Below are 9,641 nucleotides of genomic sequence, written 5' to 3'. Positions count from 1 at the left end.
GCATTATGTGGACTGCTCCTCACTATTTTTGTTATTTGTGATAGGCCAGAGTGGAATCTTATGGTGTCCATGGATCCAGGGGTGATGGAATTGGTCAGGTGCTACCTCTTGAGCATGCATTGGTTTTCCCTTGAAGAGGAAAGGGTGATGCAGCACAGTAGCATAAGTATTTCCCTCAGTTTTTGAGAACCAATGTATCAATCCAGTAGGAGGTAACACACAAGTCACCTACTACATGCACAAACAAACAAGAACCTCGCAACCAATGCGATAAAGGGGTTGTCAATCCCTTCACGGTCACTTACGAAAGTGAGATATGATAGAGATAATAAGATAAATATTTTTGTATTTTTATGATATAGATTGGAAAATAAACGGTAATAGAAATAGCAAATTGATATGAAAATAATATGATGGAAGATAGACCCGGGCCATAGGTTTCACTAGTGGCTTCTCTCAAGATAGCAAATTCTACGGTGGGTGAACAAATTACTGTCGAGCAATTGATAGAAAAGCGAATACTTATGAGAATATCTAGGCATGATCATGTATATAGGCATCACGTCCGTGACAAGTAGACCGAAACGATTCTGCATCTACTACTATTACTCCACACATCGACCGCTATCCAGCATGCATCTAGAGTATTAAGTTCATAAGAACAGAGTAACACATTAGGCAAGATGACATGATGTAGAGGGATAAACTCAAGCAATATGATATAAACCCCATCTTTTTATCCTCGATGGCAACAATACAATACGTGCCTTGCTGCCCCTGCTGTCACTGGGAAAGGACACCGCAAGATTGAACCCAAAGCTAAGCACTTCTCCCATTGCAAGAAATATCAATCTAGTAGGCCAAACCAAACTGATAATTCGAAGAGACTTGCAAAGATATTTAAATCATCATAAAAGATTTCAGAGAAGAATCAAATATTGTTCATAGATAATCTTGATCATAAACCCACAATTCATCGGATCTTGACAAACACACCGCAAAAAGAATTACATCGAATAGATCTCCAAGAGAATTGAGGAGAACTTTGTATTGAGATCCAAAGAGAGAAGAAGAAGCCATCTAGCTAATAACTATGGACTCGAAGGTCTGTGGTAAACTACTCACACATCATCGGAGAGGCTATGGTGTTGATGTAGAAGCCCTCCGTGATCGATTCCCCCTCCGGCGGAGTGCCGGAAAAGGCCCCAAGATGGGATCTCACGGGTACAGAAGGTTGCGGCGTGGAAATAGGGTTTCGTGGTGCTCCTGGATGTTTTCGGGGTATATGGGTATATATAGGAGGAAGAAGTACGTCGGTGGAGCTGCGAGGGGCCCACGAGGGTGGGGCGCGCCTACCCCCCTGGGCGCGCCCTCCTGCCTCGTGGCCTCCTCGCTTCTTTCTTGACGTCCACTCCAAGTCTCCTGGATCACGTTTGTTCCAAAAATAACTCTCCCGAAGGTTTCAATTTCCGTTTGATATTCCTTTTCTGCGAAACACTGAAATAGGCAAAAAACAGCAATTTGCACTGGGCCTTTGGTTAGTAGGTTAGTCCCAAAAATAATATAAAAGGTAAATTAAAGCCCATTAAACATCCAAAACAGATAATATAATAGCATGGAACAATAAAAAATTATAGATACGTTGGAGACGTATCAAGCATCCCCAAGCTTAATTCCTGCTCGTCCTTCGAGTAGGTAAATGATAAAAACATAATTTTTGATGTGGAATGCTACCTAGCATATTTCTCAATGTAATTTTCTTTATTGTGGCATGAATGTTCAGATCCGAAAGATTCAAGAAAAGTTTAATATTGACATAAAAATAATAATACTTCAAGCATACTAACAAAGCAATCATGTCTTCTCAAAATAACATGGCCAAAGAAAGTTATCCCTACAAAATCATATAGTCTGGCTATGCTCTATCTTCACCACACAAAGTATTTAAATCATGCACAACCCCGATGACAAGCCAAGCAATTGTTTCATACTTTTGGTGTTCTCAAACTTTTTCAATCTTCACGCAATATATGAGCGTGAGCCATGGACATAGCACTATAGGTGGAATAGAATGGTGGTTGTGGAGAAGACAAAAGGGAGAAGATAGTCTCACATCAACTAGGCGTATCAACGGGCTATGGAGATGCCCATCAATAGATATCAATGTGAGTGAGTAGGGATTGCCATGCAACGGATGCACTAGAGCTATAAGTGTATGAAAGCTCAAAAAGAAACTAAGTGGGTGTGCATCCAACTTGCTTGCTCACGAAGACCTAGGGCATTTTGAGGAAGCCCATCATTGGAATATAGAAGCCAAGTTCTATAATGTAAAATTCCCACTAGTATATGAAAGTGACAACATAGGAGACTCTCTATCATGAAGATCATGGTGCTACTTTGAAGCACAAGTGTGGTAAAAGGATAGTAGCATTGTCCCTTCTCTCTTTTTCTCTCATTTTATTTTTATTTTTTGGGCCTTTCTCCTTTTTATGGCTCTCTCTTTTTCGTCCGGAGTCTCATCCCGACTTGTGGGGGAATCATAGTCTCCATCATCCTTTCCTCACTTGGGACAATGCTCTAATAATGATGATCATCACACTTTTATTTACTTACAACTCAAAATTACAACTCGATACTAGAAAAATATGACTCTATATGAATGCCTCCGGCGGTGTACTAGGATGTGCAATGAATCAGGAGTGACATGTATGAAAGAATTATGAACGTGGCTTTGCCACAAATATGATGTCAACTACATGATCATGCAAAGCAATATGACAATGATGAAGCGTGTCATAATACAGAACATTGGTAAGTTGCATGGAAATATATCTCGGAATGGATATGGAAATGCCATGATAGGTAGGTATGGTGGCTGTTTTGAGGAAGGTATAAGGTGGGTGTATGGTACCGGCGAAAGTTGCGCGGTACTAGAGAGGCTAGCAATGGTGGAAGGGTGAGAGTGCGTATAATCCATGGACTCAACATTAGTCATAAGAACTCACATACTTATTGCAAAAATCTATTAGTTATCGAAACAAAGTACTACGCGCATGCTCCTAGGGGGATAGATTGGTAGGAAAAGACCATCGCTCATCCCCGACCGCCACTCATAAGGAAGACAATCAATAAATAAATCATGCTCCGACTTCATCACATAACGGTTCACCATACGTCCATGCTACGGGAATCACAAACTTTAGAACAAGTATTTGTCAAATTCACAACTACTCAACTAGCATGACTCTAATATCACTATCTTCATATCTCAAAACAATCGTCAAGTATCGAACTTCTCATAGTATTCAATGCACTTTTTATGATAGTTTTTATTATACCCATCTTGGATGCCTATTATATTATGACTAATTTTATAGCCAAAGCAAATTACCATGCTGTTCTAAAGTACCCTCAAAATGATATAAGTGAAGCATGAGAGATCAATAATTTCTATAAAATAAAACCACCACCGTGCTCTTAAAGATATAAGTGAAGCACTAGAGCAAAATTATCTAGCTCAAAAGATATAAGTGAAGCACATAGAGTATTCTAATAAATTCCGATTCATGTGTGTCTCTCCAAAAGGTGTGTACATCATGGATGATTGTGGTAAACTAAAAAGAAAAGACTCAAATCATACAAGACGCTCCAAGAAAAACATATCATGTGGTGAATAAAAATATAGCCTCAAGTAAAGTTACCGATAACGAAGACGAAAGTGCTAGTTATCGACTAGAGGGGGGGTGAATAGGCGAATTTTATGAAAGTCTTCAAAGCATGGAAGTTTCGAAGACAAATGATAGAAATAAACCTATTACCATGCAGCAGAAGGTAGACTACACTAAGCAAGCCATAGTCAAGTATTCAATGAAATGAAAGCACAAAGACTAATAGCAGCTAGGCAGTATAGATCAGGATGGAAGATAGTATGAAGCCAATCAGAACAAGCAGTCACACAGTGAAGACAAATAGATAATGCAAACAGGCAATGACTTCACAAGGACCAATCTCAAATAAAGAGATGGGAAGGATAGAACCAGTGGCTCGTTGAAGACAATGATTTGTTGGACCAGTTCCAGTTGCTGTGACAACTGTACGTCTGGTTAGGGAGGCTGAGATTCAACCCAGAAGACCGCATCTTCACCTTATTTCCCTTGAGCTAAGGACACCCAGTCCTCGCCCAATTACTCTGGTAAGTCTTCAAGCTAGACTTCCAAACCTTCACAGACTTCGTTCGCCGGTGATCCACAATGACTCTTGGATGCTCAGAACGCGACGCCTAACCGGCTGGAGGATTCGCAGTCCTCAAGTGTAATAAGTCTTCAGATCACACAGACAGGAAGACTTCAGTGATGCCTAACACTCTTAGCTCTGGGTGTTTAGGGCTTTGTCCTCGCAAGGATTTCTCTCTCAAAGGCTTCGAGGTGGGTTGCTCTCAAACGACAAAAGCAGTGCACTAACTCTGAGCAGCCAACCAATTTATGGTGTAAGGGGTGGGCTATTTATAGCCACTAGGCAACCCGACCCGATTTGTCCGAAATGACCCTAGGTCACTAAGGAACTGACACATGTTCCAACGGTCAGATTTCAAACACACACGACAACTTTACTTGAGCTACAAGCAAAGCTGACTTATCCAGCTCGAGATAAGATTTGCTCTCATTGTCTTCGCTCGAAGACATAGGATTTTGGTTAAGCATCACTTCAGTCATTCTGACTGGTTCACTTGGACCCCACTTAGCAGTACGGTGGTTCCTATGACTCAACAAAGAAGAAAAAGAATGACGAAACAACTAAGTCTTCGCGCTCCATAGTCTTCACGCGATGTCTTCTCTTGTCATAGTCTTCAATGTGAATATCTTCACATACCACCTTTGACTTCAATGTCTCCATACATTTTTAGGGGTCATCTAGGTCTTCGAGTTCCAAAAGCTTCATAGGGAGTCTTCTCATGTCATTGTCTTCAATATGAATATCTTCATAAACCACCATTGTCTTCAATGTCTTCGTACATTTTTAGGGGTCATCTCTGGTAGTGAAACCGAATCAATGAGGGACTTCTACCTGTGTTTTCCTGCAATTCTCACAAACACATTAGTCCCTCAACTAGGTTTGTCGTCAATACTCCAAAACCAACTAGGGGTGGCACTAGATGCACTTACAATCTCCCCCTTTTTGGTGATTGATGACAAACTGGTTGAAGTTTTCAACGGGGATAGAAATATGTGAAATTGTAAAGGATTTAAGTATTGTCTTCGTAAGTAGCAGAAAGGCTCCCCCTGAAGATGTGCATATAAGTATTTTGCTTTTGAATGCAAATGCACATGGCAGGTTGTACTTGAGGAGCTCCTCTTCTACTTATGAAGACAGTTCATCATGCATGAAATGATATAATGAAGATAATGACATGCATAATGAAAAATGGACGTCTGCAAAATGACTTCGTGCGAATTTATCGTCGCACATGCGGAATTTATCATCGCATCACATAGTGTCGAAAAAGGTAGCAGACGACCATCAAGTTTAAGTGTTACAACTCAAAACGAACCAAATGTTTCAAAAAGCGAGAGTTGTAAGCACTTGGCAAAAGTAGCAAAAAGTAAAGCAACCACCCATATGGACCCGCTTGAAGACTATCAACTCATATGCTTCTCCCCCTTTTGTCAGTAATGACCAAAAAGGTTTGAAGACATAGAGCTTCTACTCGTTCCCATGAGGTGCAGGCGAAGCAGCAGGGTCGTCGTTGAGGTCCGGTGGTGCAGAAGAACTTGGTGCAGTGTCGAGACGCGCTGAAGGTGGAGGTGGTGAAGTGGCATCATCTTGATCATCGATAACTCTGGCATTCACCGTGGCAGCTGAGGAAGAATAGTCAGAGTCTTCAAGGGAGCCATCCGTCGCAGAACTAGCATTCCTTGGAGGAGTTGAGTCAAACTTGAATCTCTCTGTGAAGCCATCGTCTTGCAAGATTCAGCTTCACAGCACAGAAGTGTCAACTCTTCCAAGATCGCCGACAGGTTTCATGTGTAACAAAGGCATTCTTGGTGGCAAGATTGCGAATGTGATTGACGTCCACCAAGAGGCTTTGCATCTGATGCTTAAGCCAGTCATGATGCTTATCCATGTTTCTGATGTAGAGCGACGAGAAGCTCTCGGTCATTGAGAACACGAGATCGCTTCCGAGGCCTTTGGGCAATGGTGCTTCCAGTGGTCAGTTTGGGCGCGAGGGGCACGTGTGTTACCAGCCAAGGGATAAACACGAGAGACTGCCTGAACTCCTTCAATGGGCTGGGTGAAGCTTTGACGATCAACATTGTGAAGATAGATTGGATCCTTAGCAGGCTCTGGGTAAATAGCTTCAACAGACAGATCAACCTCTGGCAAGAATACAAGATGATTGCGCGCAGACGGCTGATAGTTGAAGGCAGAGTGAAGCTTGATAAGACGCATTACCCATGGAGCATAGAACTTCAGACCAAAGATGTCGGAGCCAGATGCAGCCAACTGCCTGATGAAGAAGTCTTGAGCATTGAAGCTGATGCCATTGAAGATATAGAAAACCAAAGTCTTCATTGCTCCTTCAAGCTTCGCTGCAGATGAATGTCCTTTGACAGGCCATAGAGTTTTTCTGATGATATGGTAAATGGTGCGGGGCAGATACTCTAGGTCTTCGACAAAGAAGATTCGTGGGTATTCAGCAGCGTGGCAGAGGCTTCATCATGCTCAAGCATTTGGCTCATGTTGGGTTCTGGCTTCTGAAAAATGCTCTCCAAAGCATTCTGGTGTTGTTGACAACCTGGTTCATAGTATTCACCAGGAGTGGGCAGGGCTGTGAGCTCAATGATGTCTTGAGCTTTAGCTTCATGATGAACATCTCCTGTCATCCACTCAAGGATCCAAGTCTTCGGATCCCTGTTGTATCCACGAATGTGGAGGGTAGCATAGAATTGAAGCAGAAGTTCTTCATTCCAGTGTTCCTTGTCAGTCACAAAATTAAGCAGACCCGCATCACGGAAGCAGTCAAGGGCTTCTTCAAGGCATGGCAGTCCAGCAATGGCTTCACAATCAAGATGCATGTGAGGGAAGATGCGTCCCTGATTGTACAAGATGCATGAATAATAGCTTCGCTGCTGATAACTCCAGAATCGGTCCGAAGAGATTCTTGGCCTTGTGTAGGGGTTCTTGGCACTGTTGAAGAATGTGTTGTGTGCCTTGAATCCATTCAGATTAAACGATCCTGGTGACATTGCAGTACCTGGAAACCGTGGTAGCTTTGGCTTTGGCTTCTGGACCTGAGGCCTGTGTTCCACATGATAGTCAAATTGAGGTCCGGGAGCAGGCAGAGGAACCAGAATTGGTCAGCAGACGGTAACAAGCTGTCCACGATCATATGCTTGCTCGATGGTGTGTGGCCTTGGAGGAGGTACAGGAGAAGAGGCATTGGCTTCAGGCAGCGGATTTGCTTCGGGTGCTGCATTGGCTTTAGGTGCATTCACTTCTGGCACCACATTAGCTTTAGGCGCCACATTAGCTTCAGCCATGACAATGTTATTGGCTTCAGTGTTGATGTTGTTGGCCGCCTCAGTATTGGTAACCTCCACTTCAGGAGCTGGAGGGTCGGACACGTTCTCCTCGAGAACAACTTCAGGGTTGGACGGGGGTGTACCAAAACGTTCTTCTTCTCTTGGTTCTTCTTCTTGGTCATCGGCTGATGCAGCCGGAATATCTTCAGCCATTTTGGCTCCAGATTCAGGAATGTTCACAGTAGGAGAGGCTTCAGGAAAGACTTCGCGTGAAACGGATTGGCGCTCTTCTCCTTCTGGAACACATGACAATGTGACCTGTGGCCTTGGTCCTTTGCGAAGCCTGCGAAATGCTGGCGACGCCTGTGAAGATAGAGTTGGTTGGGCCTCAAAGTCTTCACTGTCAATCACCGGAGTGGTGACCTGTGGTGGGGGAGTGACTGGTGTTTCTTCAGCACGAGGGGATTCTTGAGGGTGATCAGCCCATGAGTCATCTTGAGCAATTGGCGTCAATGGACGACCAATCCTGATGAGTTCGCTGTTCGTGAGAACAGACGATGATACCAAATTGTGCTCGATCTGAGGAAGGACTTCATCATCTTCAACATTGTCGTGAGGACCAATGTCTTCAGCTGTGGTGGGGTCAACAGCTGGATTCTCTTTAGATTCAGGAGCCTTTGTGAAAGCAGGCTCATGAACTACCAGACGACGTTCACGTTGTTCAGACGCAGGACCAGCAACAGAAATTGGCTCGACAATAAGGGGCTCTGTGGAAGCAGCTCGGTCTCTCTTCTTTGTTTTTCTTTTCTTAGTTGGGGAGCATCATCAGTGGTGGCTTTGGTCTTGCGCTTTCTGGCTTCGGCTTCAGCTGCTCTAGTTTTCTTGAATTCTGAAGCCACTGTGGGGACCTTAGGCTTCAAGCCTGTCATACTGGCTAGGAAGACAATGCGAGGTTCTTCCTGCCTTGATGCTTCTGGTTCTGCCACAGCCGGCATCTTCTTCTTCTTGGCAGCCATTCTAGGGTCGATGCCTGGTCGCCCCAAGGCCTTGCGCTTTTCAGCTTCATTGTAGCCTTGAACACATTTGGCAGCAAGATTCTTCATGCGCTCACGAGAACCTTTTGCTTCTTCTCGTTTCTTGTGGAATGCCTCCTTGAGCTCATGCATCATGACCTTGAAGTTTTGAATGTCTTCAACATTGAGCTTGGCCATGTGCTTCTTGAACTGAGCCTTTTCATAATCGATCTTATGCTTCAGCTCAACAATTTTCTGAGCAAGAGCCAGCTCAGGAGCAATGGCTCCATGGAAGGAGACGCTGAGGCCAATTGGAAGCTGAAGATCATCAAAACTGACATCTGGGCTGTCAAACCACTCATCAATAAACTTGTATAAGATTTCCACATCAAAGAGGGGAAGATCATTGAAGATTTCCGCCTCTTGCTTGCTCTTTATCAACTGCTCAAGAGCGTCATCGCCAAGATCGTCATCGCTGGACAGATCAATGGCGTCATTCTCGTTTCTCAAATCAGCAGCAGGGGTCAGTGCTTGACTAGTGGGTTGCATGAGCTTTTTCAACTTGGAAGACTTGGAGATGCGTGAGAGATCTTCAGACTGCTCACTGGCTTCAGGAGGTGCAGTGGCCAGAGGCTTCGCCCGTGAGACCTTTGGTGCAGAGGGGGCTTTGAAGCCTTTGGTTTCTGTTGCTTCACAGGCTTCGGAGGTGCAAGCGCTTCATCAGAATCAGAGTCATCTGCAGAGTGGTCCACGGCTGCCCCTTGAACCTGAATGTGAGTGATGAGACCTTCTAAGTTGTAGAAGGGCCTAATAAGATTGGGTTCAGCTTCGCGTGTGCCATCAGCTCGTGGTGCAGAGGGGCCTGGGTTGAAGTCTAATCCCAAAGACTTCTTGTTTTCCTTGGCCGAGTTCTTTGCAGCCTGATAGTTGCGCTTGAACAGATTATCTTCACGACACCATAACAGAGAGGATGGGTCGGCATTAGTAGGCTGAGGTCCACGAAGCCTTGAGCAATAGCTTCGGACTTCGACTTGGGCTGAAGACCTTTGTATATTATATCTCCCCAGGGGCCCTTTAAGGCATTCTTCTCAGCATACTCCTTGGTGAC

Source organism: Triticum urartu, chromosome 1 (genome assembly GCF_003073215.2).
Source record: "Triticum urartu cultivar G1812 chromosome 1, Tu2.1, whole genome shotgun sequence".
In the NCBI taxonomy this organism is placed as follows: domain Eukaryota; kingdom Viridiplantae; phylum Streptophyta; class Magnoliopsida; order Poales; family Poaceae; genus Triticum; species Triticum urartu.
Note: the sequence above shows the minus strand (reverse complement) of the source record.